At 41.9% G+C, this 19,980-nt stretch overlaps 1 long non-coding RNA gene across 2 annotated transcripts in view; it reads left to right on the top strand.

Moving 5' to 3' along the window:
* Positions 1 to 7,255: 7,255 nt before the first annotated feature.
* LOC106149157 overlaps positions 7,256 to 19,980 on the top strand; it is a 44,132-nt gene continuing 31,407 nt past the window's right edge. Inside the window, exons 1-2 of one of the 2 annotated variants that reach the window (XR_001235142.1) lie at positions 7,256 to 7,332; positions 16,283 to 16,361. This is a non-coding gene — a long non-coding RNA (uncharacterized LOC106149157). Of the gene's footprint in view, positions 7,333 to 14,655; positions 14,743 to 16,282; positions 16,362 to 19,980 lie in introns of those variants that run through there. The other variant, XR_001235140.1, reaches the window with a different exon arrangement.

Raw genomic sequence — 19,980 nt, 5'->3', positions numbered from 1 at the left:
CCGGAGTCAGTTTCTGGCTTGTCTCGCGCGCTCCGCGGAGGGGCTGCAGCGCCCCTGTAGAACAGCCCAACTCCAGACTCCCGCCTGTCTCGCGGGGCTGGGAATGTGCGAGTCTCCGCTTCTGCCTTTCGCACCGCTGGGGAAACGCCGCTCTTCCTGTCCAGGCCCGGCTCCTCCGGGAGCCCTGCTGCGGCGCCTCACGCGGACTGAACCACGCCACGTGCGCCCTGCCACTCGGTCTTCAGCGTCCCGTCCTCAGCGCGCTGCCACGCCGCCCCGAACCCCATTCTCAGGAGATGTCTGCCGCTAGCTTCGAGAAAAAAGGCCGGGCACGGCTGTAATCCCGGCGCTCGGGAGGCTGAGGCAGGAGGACGGCAGCACAAAACTAACTGTCAAACCCACAAACCACCTATCAGCACTGACGCCTTTCTCCTGACCTTTCTTCCAGCGTCACAGAATCGCACCAGTCTGTGGCCTGAAGTCCGTATTCTCAGCATTTAATGGATCCCATATTTTCTGTTCTTCCCTCCAAGTGCCCTTAAAACTGCCACCCTGTCCCTCCTCCTCCATCGCTGAAGTTTTTTTCCGGGGGGGGGGGGCTCGGAGACTCGAACTCAGGACCTTGTGCTTGTTGATGGTGCCACCCGACCCCACTTTGTAGTCTCCAACTCTTGTTTCTTCTTCGTTCGCATAGTTAACATCCGCGTCACTAAATCCAGGGACGCTTTGCTTCCTAACGTTACCCAATCGATCTGCACAGTTTCTCCTTCCTCCTTAAAACGCCTTTTTCCTGTGACCTGACGTTCAGTCCCCTTGCCTGTTTCCAGTCTCCTTGAGGTACTTATCTGCCCCACATGACCTCTAAGTAAGAGTTCGCGATGTCAGTGTTTCCTCTTACTCCGCAAAATTTCCCCGCATGATTGAGTCGCTGCCAACGTTTCAATCACTGGAACCCAGATTTATAACTCTGGTTCTTGCTTTGTCTGAGCTCAAAACCCATTTATCTAGTTTCCTATTCAGCGTTCTCACCTGGGTATGCAGCAAAGCGCCTCAGAGGGAATATTTAAGTCAGAACACGCGGTCGCCTCTTTCCCCTCCTCCCCTGTGATACCCACGGTACCCCTATCTGTCCGCTCTTTCCCAAAGGCTGGCTTCACCCCAGCATCCAACAAATCTCCCTAAGTGTCTCTCTAGTTTATCCTCTTCCCTCAGTTTCAACTGTTATGTATACAAATTGAGGCTCCCTAATCTGAAAACCAAAATTTGAAATACTCCAAAATCCATTTTTTTTTTTTTCCTTTTTGAGTGATCGATTTTGGAGAATTCACATTTTTCAGATGAGGGACGCTCAACGACTAAAGTCTGTCCCAAATCCAAAAAGCTTTGAAACAGGAAACACTTCCAGTCCCAATCATTTCAGGGCTCTGCGCCTGCATCTTCCTGAAAAACTGCAAAAGGCCACCGTGGTGATGTTTACACTGTGGACCTTGACAAACATTACAAGTTAGGGTTTGGTTCGTTATTTTCTGATTATCTGTAGCCTGAAAGAAGTGTAAGAATGTAAACTAGATTTTAAAATATAATCGTGCTTGGTGCTGAAAGAGTTCAGTTTAATTTGAACAAAAGTGAGAAATAGTTTAACAGGTCACATGTATCAGATTTAACGACCATACATTTTCTGGAAAACAGTGGATTAGGATGCAGTTCCATTTGTTAAATCATGGTTGAATTGCAAGCATTGATTGGCCTCAGATGTAAGTCTTTGGCAACAATCAACAAAAGTATTCTGCAAAAATCAGAAACATGGAATGTCCAATAAGGTATATTTTATTATCATTTATAAACGGTGGCTGCACATTGTATCAGTAACACTGATTACTTACATATGCATACATATATATGTATACAGCTTTATCTTCTCCAGAAAGCTGGTTGTGAAGCCCAGCACACTAGCAATTGACATACGACTGCCAGTGCATAGTGAAGATAAAAGTAGCCAAATTTTAGCCAATTTTATTATTACCTTTCAATTCTCGATAGACGGTGCACCCCTTGAGTCCTCTTCCTAGGACTGTTTGCTCCCACTGTGGCCTCTCTGGGCAGGCCATTGCTTCACATTGCTCCTAGTTGATAGCTCAAATCCTGCATTATTCTCACCCTACAGATGAGGAAGGAAGCACAGCATTTGGGGAGTCACATAAGCAGTGCAACACACAGGGAAGCCAAGACTGCACAAACTACCGAGGGAGGGAGTCCTCCAGAGATTCAAAGGACCCCCAAATGCCTCAGACTGTTGATATTTTAGACTGAAACGAACTGGAACAGAGAAAACAGTAATATCTTCTTGTCCCCATACCTTCTCTCTTTAGAACCAGATGTCAAAAGCGTTTGGAGGGAGATGAGCCATTTGGCCTCTTGTGGGATGACTACTTCCAGCTGCTTTGGTTGCAGATTTGGGGGGCAGTTGAAATGTTTCAGCATCTGGGAGGTCTTTGGGCTCTGTAAGGTGCGTTACAGTTCATGTGAATAGAGCTCCCTAGTCGTGCAGGGCAGCTCTCTTTGGTGAGCACAGCAGTCCCACAGTCAGGGACTGTATTGGTGAGCTCCCCCTGGCCCTGGGGAAAGTATAAGGGGTCCTCAGCCCCATTAAGGAACAGCTCTTAGCCCTAAAGTGTGGCAGTAGGGCAAGTGTAATGGTTGACACATTGTATCAACTTGAGAAGTCTAGAAGCTTAACTAAGTAACTCAGCGGGTCTGCATCCTAGGATGTAGAGGACATGACCTTACTGCTCTAGGCTGTTGTTCATTGTGTCAAGTTTAGAAGTTTAGAGGTGTAACTGAGCAACTCAGCCAGGAGCCAGGGTTCTTACTTTGTAAACATCACGAGCCTGTGCAAAAGGAGGGCACCCAGATGTGGGTGTAAAGGACCTCCCACCCCCCAGGTAGCCTGCATACAAAAAAAGGGAAATGAGGAAGGACTGATTGCTGGTTCTTCAGAGGAGCTCCAGCCTTCGTCTTCAGCTTGGATGTCAATTCCTGGCTTCTGGTGCAGACTGTTCAGCTTCTGTCTGGAACTCTTCAGCCTCCTGGTGTAGATTCTTCAGACTTCTGGCGTAGATTCTTCAGCCTCCCAGTATAGATTCTTCAGCCTTCCGTTGCAAACCCCTTGGCCTCCTGATATGGGCTTGCCTAGAACACTGCGGTGAGCTGCAGACCTTGGACTGAACCCTTCAGCCTTCAGTGTGCAGACACTCTGCACGTTTTTCCTCATCCAACTCTGTGGCTGACCATCGTAAGCCTATCTTATAACTTCTCACACATTTGTGTATCTCGTTTTGTATCTGTTTCTCTAGTAAAGCCTGACTGATACAGGAAGGAACACCTCACACCTGACCTCAGGAAATACACAGCTTGGAAAGGGAGACAGAACTCATAAACTTGTATCTCATAAAACTAAATGATAAATATAAACAGAGTGCTTGAGAAAAAAATGTACATACCAGAGGGTTTCTGTTTTTTGTTTGTTTGTTTTTGTTTTTTTAAACAGGCACTGCATGGGAAGATGTAAAATTGGAGCTGAATCTCCAAGGGCAATGTGCTGGTAGAGAGGTTAACTACTATTATAAACAACAATTCCCACTACCTTCCCACTAAAGCTTTCCTTCTCACTCACGTCTCAGACTTGTATTCTGCTCCATGCAATCATTCAGGGATCCAGGTGCCATCTGTGCTGTTGCTTCAGGTTTCCATGTTCAATTTGTGGCTTCCCAGTTCTTTGGTATTATCCAGTGAGGAAGGGGAGAAGAGAGTGAATAAACTGAGAAGAAACAACTGCCTTGTCGTGGAAGGGACACACGCATCCACTCCATTGGAGAAAACTCATTTATACTATCTAGACGCAAGAGGGCTGGAGAACATAATTTAGTTGTGTGCCCAGAAAGGGCACATGATTTCAATAGAAGATGTGTGGGAGGAGCATTCTAAGAAAGAAACGCATGAGCTTTTACAGATAAGTCTCTGGCCATGTTTGGAGAAGGCCGGATTGCTGAGAGCACATGTGAAAGGATCAGGCTGGAAAGGTTGGGATTTTCTAACCTTTGGAAGGTTGGAATAACTTGAGGCAGTAAGAGGTCCCTCAAATTTTTCATGGGGGAATATGTTAATCAAGCCATATAAAGGAGATTAATCAGCAGAGACTAAGCAGAATGAGATAGGTAGGGCCAAGGCTAGGGCATTCCCTTTTATCCCCCATGAGAAGGATGTTTACTAGAAAAGACAAGAACAAGAATGAAGTAGATGTTTAGACAGAATTTCTAAGCAGAGACCAAGTAAACGTGGGAGGCCAAAAGAGGTCCCTTGAATTATCAGGGATAGCCTCACTTTATAAAAACCCACTCTTGGGGTAACTAACCCAGTTCCATAAGAAAGACACTAATCCCTCTAAATGACCTATTCACCTCCTGGACCGCACCCCCTCCCATCACCACCACGACAGTAATCAAATTTCAGCATAGAGGGGAGAATAAAATTCAAACCATGGCACTATCATTTCCTCCCAATATATTTTTCCCTTTTTTATTAAACCACTTTGAATAGCTTTCCTTTCTTTTAGACAAAGGAGCCTTGACTAAGAAAGTGTGGTTAGAATGAACATTTAAGAATCTTATGTGTGCCAGGCAAGCAAAAAACACTGGTGGGATGAATTTTATCTCTGCTCCCCTCCTCTTGCTCTATTTCTAATCCTACCTGAGCAGAATCAGAGAAGGAGAGCAGTCAGGGTGGCCCTGCCTGAGAGCTGAGAGCGGGCACTGTGGTCTCCACCTTAGTGCCTGAGCCCTTTGTTTGATGCTAGGAGAGCAGGAAGGATCCCAGGGCTCAGTAGGTCATGTAGAGGGAAAAGTACGCCACAGGGTAGAAGATTCTGAACACAATAAAGTTCTTAAAAAGTGAAACATAAATTTGCCACATGACCCAGTAATTCTACTCCTAGATACATAGCCCAAAGCATTGAAAATAGGTATTCGGATTCTTGTACAAGAATATTGGTAGCAGCACTGTTTCCAATAGCTAAAAGGTGGAAACAACTCACATTTCCATTGACACATGAATGGATAGACATCATAGAGTATAGCCATACAGTGATCATTACTCAGTTAAAAAAGGGAAGGACTGATACATATGTAGCATACGAGAAACTCAGAAGCATTGTATCAAGGGGGCACATCTTGCATACTCTTATTTATACGAACTATCCAGGAGAGACAAATATGCAGAGAAAGAAAGTTGGTTGGTGGTTATAGGGGCTGGGGGTGGAGCTAGAATGGGGAGTGCTGACTTACCATACAAAGGCTTCCTTTTATGATAATGAATATATTTTGGAACTAGATAGAGGAGGTGGTTGCATGATGTTGGGAATGTACCAATTGCAACTGAATTGTGTACTTTAAAATGGTTAAAATACTGAATTGTGTTATGGGAACTCTACCTCAGTTTAAAAAAAAATATAGTGGAGAAGGGGAAGCAATAGGGTGGGGCTGAGTCCAGGGACAATAGGATGGGGCTGTTCACAAGACAAGTAGGACCAAGACCCAACTGCACTTGATAGATGATGAGGACTGAATTGTGTCCCTCAAATCTTGAACTCCTAATCCTCAAAATGATTGTATTTGGGTATGAGGCCTTTAGTGGTAATTAAGGTTAAATGAGATCATACGGGTGAGACCTTTGGATCTCACAGACTTAGTGATCTCCCTGGAGAAATACCAGAAAGCTTACACGCCCTTCCATCTTCTCTCCCTCTCCCCTCATACTCACCTAAGCACAGTCATCTAAATGCCCAGAAAGAATGGCCATCTGTCAGGCAGGACCAGGGCCGTCACCAAGAACTACATCAGCCACAAACTTGATTTTGGACTTCTGGCCTCCAGGACTGTGAAAATAAATTGCTATTGTTTGAACTACCCAGCATATGTGACTTTGTTATGGGAGTGCTAACCAATTAATTCAAGGGTCATAGGAATTGAGGGGTAGAAGAAATTTTAAGGTCAGGGAGGACTAAAATCCCACAGTTATTAAGTGATAAAGATAGAGCTAGAACCCAGGGTGTCTGACCCCAAAGCTCCTCAAATAACCAGTGTGGGGAACTTCTCTAAGTGGTGGATATGGACCATAAAGAGTTACACAGGTTAGAGCAGAAAAAAGAAAAACCAATGACTCTCTTCTAGGAAGTCAGAGGGTGTGGGCAGGGAAGACTTCCCAGATGGAGTGATTGCTACATTGGGTTTGAGCAGAGAGTAACAAGTCAGATGAAATGAAGACATCTGAAAGGGAGCAGATTTGAGCTGGGAAAAGTCAGTATTCCTGAGGTGAAGACTGGAGAAGGGCATTGTTCACAGAGAGATCAGTGCATAAATTTATTTGTTCCTAACAATCCATGTTTTGTATGTTTCCTGGCCGTTAACATGGACATTTAGCTCTCCTTCTGAGCTCCCAATATGTTCGTTCGGCTATGTCATTTCTAGGTGCTTACTCTTCCTAAAGACTCCTCTTGTTTTCTTTGTTATCCAGTTTAGCCTGTTATAAGCCCCCAGAGGTGGCATCCATGCTTTTTAACAATGACTGTGATTGCTAAAGCCAATTAGCACCAAAGATTAAGGCAAATAGGACAGAGGTCTATGACAGGTGGCTGGGGAAAGTACTTGTGGGCAGGCAGGACCTTCTCACATGTCAGGTAATCAGAGCCTTTGCTCTTGGGCATCACAGCTTGTAACATCCAGGTACTGGGAAACTGTGCATGCTAACTCTCTTCCTTTTCCTTTGCAATGATACTGTATTTTTTTGTGTTGCCCTTTCTATACTCTTCAGTAAAAGGTAATAAGCACCACCATCTTTTCCCACAAATGAGAGCTGCAGTTTCAGGTCCACTTGTGACAAATTGCATTTCCTTGGTATTTAATGCAGGTATGTTTAATGGCTCACCTTTACTTAAAAAATTTAAGCTCAAATTAAACATTTAGTTTACAGACTTAAGAATGGTAATGCACTTGCCTATATGAAATGGGATTTACCTAAACAGCAGGCTAATTATTTATTTACTTATCTCTCATTATTTCAACCAAAACATCTCCTGAATGTCAAGAGTTGCTCTCCTGCATGTTGCAGTTTCCTAGCTAAATGGTTCACACCTTCAGGAAAGTAACGGATTTTTAACTGACTGAAGAGTAGAAGACAGGGAATCCAGAAGAAGGATTCCGACCAGGGAATATGGACAGGTTGTTAGTTCGGCACAAGCAGCACTTGAAAACCCTGTGAGACATCAAGGAGATGTACAAGGTTTGGATAATTCTGGTCCAGAGCTCAGGGGAGAATCTGAGGTCCAACTGCAGATTGGAGAGCACCAGTAGACAAGGGTAGTTGCAGTCACATGAGTTTCATCCACAGAGGGCTTGTGCAGTGGAACACATGTATCCCTGGACTTCAGGGAAGTGTTTTGGACACCACCTGTATTAGTCAGCTTTCTCACTGCTGAGACACAATACCCAATACCAACACCAGTGCAGAGGTTTAATTTGCTCATGGTTTTAGTCCATAATTGGTTAGCTCCAAGACAGATACATCACTGTGGAGGGGCTTAGTGGAGCAAAGCTGCATAGTTCTCAGCAGCAGGGAAGCAGAGCACCAGGAAAAGTGGCAGAGCAGAAGGGGTGAGGAATGAGACATAGATCCCAAGCCCACACCTCTAAGACCCGCCCACCCCAGGTACATGTACAAGTGTGCTCCAGTTTGCTTCATCTGGATCTCAAAGCCGTTCAGTGTGAAACTGTACCCTACTCCCCTCCCCAGTACATTTAAGTTCAGTGATTTGCTAGAAGGACTCACAGAAATAAGCAGAGCTGCTGCACTTAGTTTGTTACAGTCATGGATATGCATAAAAATCAGCAAAGAACACAGTCCAGAGCCAAGTGATGGAAGATACCAAGAGATGCCAGGCATAAACATCCAGTTGTCCTTTCTATGTGGAATTATATAGGTAGCACCTGATTCTCCTAGCAGTAGTGTGGCGACACCATGAAGTTTTGCCAACCAGGGAAACTCCCCTAAGCCTTGGTGTCTGTAAGGCACTGTGCATATGGATGAGTCTGACAGCTTGCCTTACCGACCCAATTTTCCAGCCCCTCCAGAGGTCAAGCTGGTATAGCCTAAGGGACCAGCCATATATTACATTGTTAGTATAATCTGTCATGAACCAACAGCCCAGAAAAACAGACATGCTCTTGTCAGGCAGGATATTCCATAGGCCAAGAAAGATGGTACCCGCCCCCCAGAAATGGAAAAGGGCCCAATCCTTCTGGAATGTCCAATTAATCACTTACTACATAGGATGCCAACATTTGAGGGTCAGTGAGAAAAAGACTCCATCGTAGAGTAATATTCTTTGAAAACTGGGCTTAAACTAAGAGAATATGTGACTATGGAATCCAAGAGCATAGAGTTTCAAAAAGGAAATTGATCAATAGGGTAAGCACTTAGGGATGTCCTTCAAGGTCATCTACCAATAGGTTATTTCTGACCTTGGACAGTTTAATAGATATTTCAGGGTTAAAAAAAAGGACATTTCCTGGATTGAGGAATATAGGTTTGCTGAGTATCTCAGTCCTTTTGGGTTACTATAGTCCTTTTGGTTTACTATACCATAAACTGGGTATCTTGAAAACAAGAGAAATTTATTTCTCACAGTTCTGGAGGCTGAGAAGTTCAAAAGTAAGATGCTGGGAGATCAGGGTCTGGTATGAGCTTCTTTCTTGATTTATAGATGGTGCCTTTTCACTGTGTCCCCACATGGTAGGAGGGGCAAGGCACCTCCTCCCAAGGGTCTCTTGTGTGGTACTTGGATAGCAGCACTGTTCTTATTTGTGTAGGCTGCACCTTCATGACCTAATCACCCCTCAAAGGTCTCACCTAATTCTGTCATATTAGGGCTTAGGTTTCAATATAATACTGTGAGGAGTTGAACATAAACCTTAGATCTCAGCAAAGAGGAATTGGAGATAATGAGGATGTTATTATTGAGAAAAAGTGTATGTCAAACAGGCCATCTTCAATAAAAACAGAACATCCATGCTAAAATGGGCTTGCTCACAAAAGGACTTGATAAGAAAGGCAAGAGTTGGCTATGCCAGGGCTGCTCCTTCCCCAGGCTCCTGGGGTCCTTGTCCTGTCTTTAGCTGCCACCCTTGCTGTGATTGCTCCTGCTGATTCCTTCCCCTCATGGTGTAATGAGGCTCTCTCAGTCCCTAGCATCTTCTTTATAATGGTGACATTTTAAGAGGAAGGACTCTTATTATAATGTATCATTCTTAAGAGAGAGGAAATCTCTCCTGACAATTGCCTAGTGACACGTCCAGTCCTAAATCAATCACTGGCAAGAGGAGGAGAACCACATTGTTAGCTTTGACTGCTCAAGGCTCAGATGCACTGCAGCCTTCCTCTCCTAAGTCACACAGTCTGGGGCAGTTGGGTGGCTGGCAAGCTAGAGGTTCTGTTGGGAAAAAAGTGTGTGACTGAGAAACCATCAGTGAGAAACCATCAGGCAACCCTGCAAGGGGGTAGATCAAACAAGAATTTGTTTTTAATACATGAGATATTTCAGTTTGCTTGATGTGATGTAAAAGCCCAAAGAAAGAAGAGGGGAAGGAAGATAAAAAAGAGAAAGGGAGAGAAAGAGTGAAAAAGAGAAAAGATAAAAGAGAAAAATAAATTATGTATGGATTGCTCTTTGTGAAGAACCAAGAGGAAAATTCAATCCATAGTACAGGTTGGAGTATGTATCTTTTTCCCCCCTTGAGCTAAGGAAAGTTTAATGATGTTGCATACTGTAAACCTCTCACTGATGCATTGTTTTATATTTTTTAAACTTATGTTTTCTATCTGTACTCAGGTTTAACAAGTTTATCATCTACTCTATTCTCACATTAACTACCTATTTTCTTTCATTTCTTCTAATTTTTCTGCAGACTCCAGTGATCTTTTCTGTTTTTAGAATTCTCAAATTTTACAAGAGCTGGTGAGGTCATTCATAGGTCAGTCAATATCTACTAAGCCTAGGATTTGAAAAAAATACAAATATTAAAAATGTCTTGGAGAGAAATGCTAAATGTTTTAATTTATTTGCTTAATTTTAAAGCATCATATTTTGCATAGCATTTCCATAAATTTTCATGTTGAATATGGTTTTCAACACTAGGTGTGTAATAATAAATTAAGCAAACAAGCTGTGTAGCCTATTTAGTTATATTTGAATAAAATCTTTAAAATTTCAAACAACTATAGAAGACAGTGTGATTGCTAACAAGGGAAGAAAAAAAGCAATACTTCCACACTGCTTATTCTTTATATTACAGTATATTATAAACTAATATATTATTTTTATTAATATACAAGCACTGTTACAAGTCTGCTTCATATATTAATACATTTGGTTCCTAAATAACTTTACAAAATAGGTCTATGAATATCATTCTTCTTTTTGTAGATGCAGACACTGAGGTGCAAAGAGATTAAGGAATAGCTAGGACATACTAGACTACTGTTCAAGGCCAGGTACCCTGGCTGGGGAAGGAAGTTAACCAGTTAACTCTAAGCATGGCCTGGGGTGTACATCAACCAAGAATTAGAAAGGTTATAATAATATATTAAATAATATAATGAATAATACTCATAGTTAATCTTCACTAATAGTTAATCTTCAGTATGCATTAAGAAAGTGATATGCTTTCATGGATTGTTTTACATGCACCTACTACCTCCTTGAAGTTTGCTGTTAGTAACAACTTTACAGATTGGGATGTTGAATCATACATGTGGTCAATAGCTTGGCCAAGGTCATGTGGAAAGCAAGAGTAGAACTGGGACTTATACCAGGCAGCATGATACCCAATACCATTTTACAATTGTTACACAAGACTGCCTCCTATTTAATTACTGCTTCTTTCATTTTTTTGTTTCTTTCCTGCCCCAAATCTTCCCAATATTCTCCCTTTTCTTTGGCTTGACCTGAGTAAATACTGACATATTCATTTTAGTTGAAATGTTATGGTCTTTGGGTAGACCGTCTACCTGCCCACATTTTGAGGAACAGCCTCTGTTTCCATGATTACCATACACTTTTTTTTCTAGGTATACTTATATTTTTGTAGCTGTCCTGGAATGTGAAGGGTGCTCTAGTACTTTGTGAGTGTCTGACAATTTCCTCTTGGGTTTATTTGTTCAAATTTCTTTTCACCTTTGCCTGGGTGTCTCTCATACCTTGACCTCTGGAGACCTCCCACTTCTTTTCAGGACCTTTTGGTGGGATGAATTGTGTCCTCCCTTGGGTCCTCGATAGCTCCTATGAAGTTGTTGTGAGACTTTCCCACCTGCCAATGGTTTGTGTAGAGATTATTTATAAGTATTGTGTTTTCTCTTTGGTTCAGATGGTACCAGATTTCCTTTCTATTCCCATAGTACCTAACACAGGAAAAGCTCAAAAACAAGGGGTGGTTGAATTTAATTCAACTTCAAATTCAATAAGATTACAAAATAAATGTGGAATGGGGATCTAAGGCTATTAAGCTGGGAGTGAAATTATTAAGGAGGAGTTGATATTGAATATCCTAAGTGCTGCCAGCCAGATTCTGTGCTGCTCCAGAAAGCATAATTCAAACTAGGAGGCAAGAGTTGGAAGAGGATTTGTACTAGTTTGAGAAATAACTTTCTAACAATAAACATCTAGCAACAGAACATGTTGCCTTGAGAACAATCATGGGTTCCTGTATTGGTCAGGGTGCTCTACAGGAAAAGAATCAATAGATGCAGAAACAAAAATAGAGATAGAAGTGCATATATAAATACAGTTGTGAAAGGGAACTCTTTACATAGGCTTACAGGATCAGAGTTGGAAATGGCTGTTTGCATGCTGGAGAATAAGAAGACCAAGCAGCTGTTCAACCTCAGAAGCTGAGAGTCTCAGAATAGCAAGAAACAAGGATGCTGCCCTAGTCCAAGACCAAAGGCCAGCAAGTTCCTGGAGAGTCTCTGGTGTGAGTTCACATTGAAAGGCTGACTAAGCTGGAGTTTGCTGTCCACTGACGCAGAATGGAGCTTTTCAAATTAGCTTCTTCTGGGCTGCAATCCTATTGGACGGTGCATCCACAATCAGGGCGGGTCTTCCCCCTCAGTTCACTGACCTGGATGCCAATAATCTCTGGAGACCCCCCACAGACATACCTAGGAGTGTGCTTCACTAATCTGCTAGGCATCTCAATTCAGTCAAGTTCAGTCACAATTCATGGTCACAGTTCCCCATCAAATGCCGGCTGCACAAGCTGTCACACTGCACCAAGAAAAGATATTTGAGGAAATGACTTTCCTCCATGCACAGGGACATAGACTCAGACTATCTCTTAGGGGCGACCAGACTTTGAAGATTCTGGGTGTATAATTTTTAAAAAGTTAAAAACACAACTTCTATACATATATAGAATGAAGTGTCAAGATTTTATTCAACTTTCTGATGAAGGAACAGTAAAGAGGTAGAACAAATTCAAATGAATGTTAGAGGAGTAAGAATGATTTCTACTAGAAAAGACACTCATGTTTGCTGAGTTTGAAACAAAAGTGATTAAGGTCCTGCAGGGCAATAAATTTGCAACCTTTGGGGTTTTCGTTTGTACTAGAAAGAAATTATTTACTTCTCTCCTGGACAAGGTTCACAAATTAATACAGAACTCCATAGAAACTGGGCACTTATCTAAAATAGCAGAAAAAAGTCTGCTTAAAAAAAAACCCCTTTTAACACTTGGGTGAACCTATTAAACAATGTCCTAGAGTATTAGCGGCTTAGAGCTGCAGTATCAGATCACCACAAGCTGGGTTATTTACAATAGCAGACATTTATTCTCTCAAGAGGATAAAAGTCTAAAATCAAGGTGTTGGCAAGATCAGCTTCCTCCTGGAAACTTAGAAAGAGAATAAGCTCCTTGACTCCTTAGCTTCTTGTAGTTTTGACCCTCCTGGGTATTCTGTAACCTTTGCTTCTGTTACCACATGGAGTTCCTCTCCATATCTTTGTTGGTTTCTATGTCTTTCCCTTTTATAAAGATGCAGTCATTGGATTTAGGGCCCATTGTTCCAGCATGGCCTCATCTAATTGCATATGCACACCCCTCCTTCTCTGAGGACAGTTAGGGAGAAACAGGCAGCATAGGGCCTTACCTGGGTGGCGATTGTAGTAGATATAACCACATGCTTACTCATGCTGTGACATACGGGAGGAGGCTGCCATTTGTGGAAACTTTGCATTCTTTTGCTATGTGCCCACAGATCCTATGAACCTCGGCTCACCCCAAAAACATAGGCTAAGACTGTTTGTACCAACCAGTGAAACAGTTGTTTTTAGAAAATCAGCATTGGGAGGATACTTTACTGGCTGGACCCCCACTCTGGGCGATAAGGAACTCGGGTCTGTGGAGGATTGAGTACAGCCTCTGACCATCAAGGCGGAGACTTGAATTTTACCCTCATGGCTTAGTGGCGGATCTGCTTAGGTGCTGGAACACCTATGCTAAGAGGATATTCTTCAGGCCAGGTTGGAGTCAGTGCCCACGGTACAGGAGGGGCTCAGGAGTCCTGGCGTATCTCCAGACATTCTTTGTGCCCAGAAACCTTGAGCTGTGACTTCTTTCTGGACTGTTGCTGCTCTATATCTCACAAAGAAAAAAAAATTACAGATTGTTTCTAAAGCAGGCTGCCCTCCTCAAAGTTTGTCACTTTTAATCCTGTAGACTTTTCATGACAACTCCAAAATTATATTGATTCACCTTTTCTGTCATAAAAGAGAACCACCAATAGGAAACATAAAGCCCTGATAAGATGAACTGGTTTCTGCTCTCCTTTGGTTATTATATTAGTTAGAAAAAATATTTAAATGGTCCAAATCTCTTCTCTTATTGGTCTACTGTTGATACTGTGTGACTTTGAATTCCCACACTCTGAGTTCATTATAGTCATTCCAACAGAGAAAAAATCTTAACTCTCCAGCAATTAATCATTTTGTCCCTTCTTAAGCCTCTTAAACAGAGAGCCTTTTGGGAATGTTTGCACATCAGCAATGGCTTAAACAAGGCTGCCAGAGTCATAGGTGAAACCACTATAGACCCCATGTTTGTTAGTTTGTTGAGAGAGAATCTTGCTAAGTTGCCCAGGCTGGCCTTGAACTCACAATCCTCCTGGCTTAGCCTCCTAAGTGGCTGGGATTACAGATGTGTACTGCAGCACTGACCTAAAAACTCTTCTTCCAGATAAGATCGCATCTGAAGGTTCTGGGGAGAACATCAACCTTTGGAAGAGAAGATACTGTTCAAATCGGTACAGGCAGTGAAACAGAAAAATAATACCACATAGTTTTTGGTATTATTGTCAAGTTTTAAATAGTTTTCTTGCCTCAAGCAGTCATTTGCTTTCCAGTCATTTCCTCTCTTTCCACTGATGCTCATGTTAGTTATCTGGCTGGAGCTTGCTTTATACTTGATGATGTAACACAAAGGAAAGACATACTGCATAAAGCAAGGAATAAGTCAGAATGCTTGAACGTGGTGACATAGAAGACTTAATGGCCAGGAAAGGTGTCTCATTGCTGTCACTTCTTGGGAAGAAATAATTTTCATGAACCATCTCAGAGTGTAACATGTGGTTGGAATTACTAAGGTGGGGACTCAGGGAAGTTGGTCTTAGTGCATATTCAGGAGAAAGGAGAGAATTTTAAGTTATGTAGGAAGCTTTCCTTCCAGCACCTTTTCTGTTTAAGTGAAGGCTTCTTAACTGGATGTCCTGTTGGGGAGAATTTAGGATTTTATAAAGAGAAATGACAAGCAGTTATGTAGGTTTGTCTCTGCAGCAGTCTCTGCAGCAGAATCCACAGCAGTGTGGATTCTGGGGAGCTGGGGAGGAAAGACATCATTTCAACAACTCTTCTTAATACAAATATTAAGTGAGTTAGGACATAGTACCCTAGGGAAAATTTTGTGTCAATTTAATAGGAGCTTTTGGGGCTAGACTTTGTTTCACAAATCTTGGTTAGTACAGGTAGCTATTGAATTAGAAAGTGAGTAACTTTGAGAGGGAAGGGATTGAGACTCACTTCACACTCTTTCCCTACTGAGATATCATGTTGCCAGACTCTTTCTCATTCCTTGAGATGGTTTTAACCCATCTGAAGTCTACTGATGGTAAAGGTCACCTAGCACTTAAGTGAGTATGTATGCATTTATAGATCTAGGAATCCATGCAATTATCACCTCTGTGTATGTCAGGGTTTATATCTAGTATGACCCCAAAGATTTGTGTGTTCAGAGGTGGGCTTTTAGGAGTTATTGGATTATGGGGGTGCTATACTCATCAGTAGATTGATCCACTGATGAATTCATAGCTAAACATGCTGTTAGAAGGTGGGGCTGAACAGTTTGTCAATGGGGTTGTGCCTTTGGAGCATGTACTTCCCTCCGTGGCTCCTCCCTGTCTCTTTCCTTTCTGGATGCCATAAAGTGAGAAGCTTTGCACTGTTATGCCCTTCGACCATAGTGTTTCTGCCTTGGAGTATGGAACATGGACTGAATGCCTCAGACCGTGAGCCACATTAAACCTCCCCTCCTTTAAGTTACAAGGATGGAGTGTCTGGTATTTTGTTTCAGGGAAGGAAAATTGACTATTGAAATATACAGTAGGTCTTTATGTATCTGTCCATGTATCTATTTATGTAGCTATATAGCTATGAATCTATCTATCTATGGATCTATTTATGTATGTGGCTGCAGGAGGTCTGGGCTTGTGAATGCAGGCTCAGTACAAGCCTTATATATTTGTGGTCTCCCCAAGTCCAGCTGTTCTGGCAGAGTGTCATGCTAGGAAAAGTGTCTGCACCTATGTGTGGTTAAACTAAGGTGCTATAACTTCAAGGTTCAGCTGTGGGGCATGACTGTGTCTGAGGCCAGGAAACCATGACTGCTAGATGGGCATCCACTGGGTATGGTGGCCTCAGAAGGCTGGTGCTGGGTCCCATCTGCATAACTTGGGTTTTCCTCTGCAGGCTTCTTTGGGGCTAAGCAGTTGCACATTGAGTTCCTGGCACTGAGATATCAAATGTACAGAAGCTTTCAAGGATATTATGGGATTTCTGATAGATAGAAGTGGTAGGGGTCAAGTAATAAATTAGGAAAATAAAAGGAATGCCACCTTTGTTGTCTTCCAGGCTGATAAAATGACTTCAATGGTTACAAGGCATTCAGCCACATTTTTGCCTGATTTCTCCTGCTGTGAGTCACCTGGTGGTAAGTGAATCTTCTTTTTTGTTTTCTTGCTATGAAAACTCTGGCTACAATCTGTTTATAATCATATTATTATTATTTCTTGAAAAGCATTTAAGATAATTGTTTAGAATAATTCATTCTGAAGAGATGAGCCTATAAGTTGTTTGTTTTCTTTTGGCATTTCCACAGTATGCTATGTTTCATTCTCTTAATGTGCTAAGATATTTTCATCCTTCCTGAGTAGTTGATACACAAAAGTCTGAGGTTTAATCTTAAATCAATGTAAATGCTGTTGTTGCTGTTTTGGTAGCTACCTTCAGAATTAGCTTTTGTATAGTCTGTTTTTCTCTGCTGTAACAAATTACCTGAGGTAGTCAGCTTATCAAGAGATAAGATTTATTTTGGTTCATAGTTTTGGGTGTTCTAGTCTGCAATAGGATTTATTACTTTGTAGGCCTTGATCAGGCTTTGGTATATTGTAGTAGGAGTGTGTGGTGTGTGGTGTAACAGAGCCATTCACATCATGGCCAGGAAGTGAAAGACAGAAAAAGGAAGAGGCTCACGTTCTATATGCACTTCAAGGACATCTCCTCAGAGACCTTGTGTTAAGGTCTGTATGTTAAAGGTTCTACCGCCTCCCAGTGGTGCCCCCATGAGGAGCAGCCCACATGGGCCTTGTGGGGACATTCCACATCCAAACTGTAGAAATTTTATATAGTCAAGTGCCATCATAACATATTTAAATGAAAAAGAAAAATAAAGAAGACTTCTGGGAAGATGGCGGAGTGATGAGCAGCAAGAAAGAGCCTTTCCGAGATTTGGTGTCCAAATAGTGGAATGCAGCAACTTGAGGAAGAGAAGAAGGAGGAAAGTGGATCCCCAGGACCTGACGTGAGAACTGAGGCCCATGGGGAGAGCAAAAAGAGAATCTTCAGTGAAGAAGGAAGAGGCAGGTGGCTCTTTCTCCTTGAGTCCAGACTCACTTTGTTTGAGGGGTGGCTTGAAACTAGAGATGCATGGTGACCACTGGTGACCCCAGAGGCCTTCATGGAGAAGGGCGCCAGTGGAACAAAGCAGTGCATGCAGCAGACTGCAGTGGATGCAGTGGACTGTGGTGGATGGTGAGCTGTCCAGTTTGGACCTCCCTCAAGAGCAGGGGTTGGATAGGGGCCATCTTAAAGAGAGGCCGACTGAGTTTGAGCAGCACTGCTCCACTTAGTGGCTCCCAGTTGAGTTCAAATCTGCAGTGGGCAGTGGGACTGCAGCAGGCTGGGCGGGTCTGGTTTCAGCTTCACGGCCTGAGGCCAGCCTGAACGTCAGTGGAAATAGGGGTGCAGGCTGGTTGGGATCATCCTCTACCCCACATGCAGCCAAAGCTGCGTTGCTGGGATTGACTGACACAGATCTGAACTCTGTCTCTTCCCTCTGTATGCCAGTGGCAGCAGTGACACAACTTGTAGTGGACACATTTTGTTTTCTTTTTTTTTCTTTATTTTTCCCCCCTCTCTTTTTTTTGGTTTATTTTTTTCTTTATTATTTGTTCTTGTTTTTCTAGGAATGTAAACATAATTTCTAGGGTTTTTTGTTGTTCTGTTCTTGCTTTTGTTTACTTCTTTTTTTTTTCTCCTGTCTTCTGCACCAGTTTCCCAAAGTGTATGTGATCCTCCTTTATCCTCCAGTCTTACATCTAATGTCTTCCTTTTCTTCTGTTTCTCTATTTTTTACCCTAACCTCTTTTAAATTTTTTCCCCTGAGGGTAAAATTGCCATATTGATGGTTTATTTACTGCATACAATTTTCTGGTTCATTTCAGATTTTGTTATATAACCACAAATGTAGTTCATATGGTTAATGATGGCAATTAATAGTTATCTCTCTTAGTCATTTTCTAAGCTGTGTTTGATGCTACTGTTACTGCTTATTGTATCACTTTAACCAAAGTGACATAATTTTTCTAACCAGTTGTTATTCCTGGTATACCAAGACTGAGATTGCCTAAGGGTCTAAAAAATACTGTAGGCCAGTACCAAAGAACCAGCAGCTGGGCTGAGTAGGCACAACTTCTCATCCTCAATAAATTGAAGAGGCAGGCTCTTGCAATAGATTCAAAACCCACAAGCCAGCTGCACCTGGAAGACACCTCTGAGAAGTAATCATTTCCTAAAAGTTCCAAATATTAGCAATAAAGCTTCTCACCATAGGCAATTTACAAACATCAACCCAGTAAGTAAACTAAAAAAATACAAAATGAAAAGACATTTAAAAATATGCAACCCCAGACATCTAGCTCAAAGGCAAACCCAGGGGGCAAAAGGTGGAACAATCCAAAATCTACCCATCTGGACTCTTTGAAGTGGTAACAAGAGGAGTAACTAAGCAGAAGACAGAGACTCTAGAAAAAATCAAATCAGAAATAATTTCTCAGATAACTACAGCAATGATGACCATAATAAAAGACATGCCTAGTGTCATGGCAGAAAACTTCCCAAGCAGGGAAAAAGAATTTGACATATAGATAATGAGGCATATAAAACTTTAATTACCCATGATGAAAAAATCTACAGCAAGGCATATAACAGTCAAGACTCCAGAAATTCAACACATGAACAGAATATTAAAAGCTGTTAGAGAAAAAAAAAAACAAATCACCTGTAGCAGAAAGCCCATCAGAATCATGGCAGACTTCTCAACACAAACCCTCAAGTCAAGGAGAGCTTCGAGTGAAGTATTTGAAGCCCTAAAAGAAAACAACCACCATCTCAGGTTAATGAACGCCACAAAACAATCTTTCAAAACTGGTAGAGAAATACGATACTTCCATGACATAGAACATCTGAGGAAATTCATGAACACCAAACCAGTATTCCAGAATATTCTGAAGGATATTCTAGAAAGAGAATGAACCCCAACAGAACTGAATCCACCAGGTAAGGGAAACCATTCAACAGAGGGAGGAAAAAGGGAGCCAACAACAGAAAAATAACATGACAAGGACAAGTCAGTACATATCAGTTATAACCATCAATGTTAATGGTCTCAATTCATCAATCAAAAGAAATAGACTGGCAGAATGGATCAAGAAGTAAGATCCAGCAATATGCTGCATACAAGAAATATATTTAATTCAAGAAGAAATTCATAGACTGAAAGTCAAAGGATGGAAAACAATACTCCACACAACAGGAACCCAGAAAAAAGCAGAGGTAGCTATTCTACTTGCAGACAAAGTGGATTTAAAACCAAGACTGATTAAGAGAAACAAAGAAGATCACCATATCCTTATAAAGGGAACAATCCAAGAGGAAGAGATAAAAATCATAAATGTATATGCAGTAAATACCAATACAACCAACTACATAAAACAAATATTAACAAACATGAAAAATCAAATATCATGTAATGGGGAACGTTAGTACCCCACTGTCATAAATAAGTAGGTGAACTAGACAAAAAAATCAACAATGAAATATTAGAACTGAACCAAATCTCTGAATGAATGGACTTAGTAGATGCCTACAGAGTGCTCCACCCCACATCAGAATATACATTTTTTTTCAGCTGCACAGGGGACAGTCTCCAAAATAATTTACATACTAGCTCACAAACATAATATGCTTATGTAAATACAAAAGAGTTGAAA

Source organism: Chinchilla lanigera, unplaced genomic scaffold (genome assembly GCF_000276665.1).
Source record: "Chinchilla lanigera isolate Chin_1 unplaced genomic scaffold, ChiLan1.0 scaffold00003, whole genome shotgun sequence".
NCBI classification, from domain to species: Eukaryota; Metazoa; Chordata; class Mammalia; order Rodentia; family Chinchillidae; genus Chinchilla; species Chinchilla lanigera.
The sequence above is the reverse complement of the archived record's forward strand: the minus strand, read 5'-3'. Positions and strand labels throughout refer to the sequence as shown.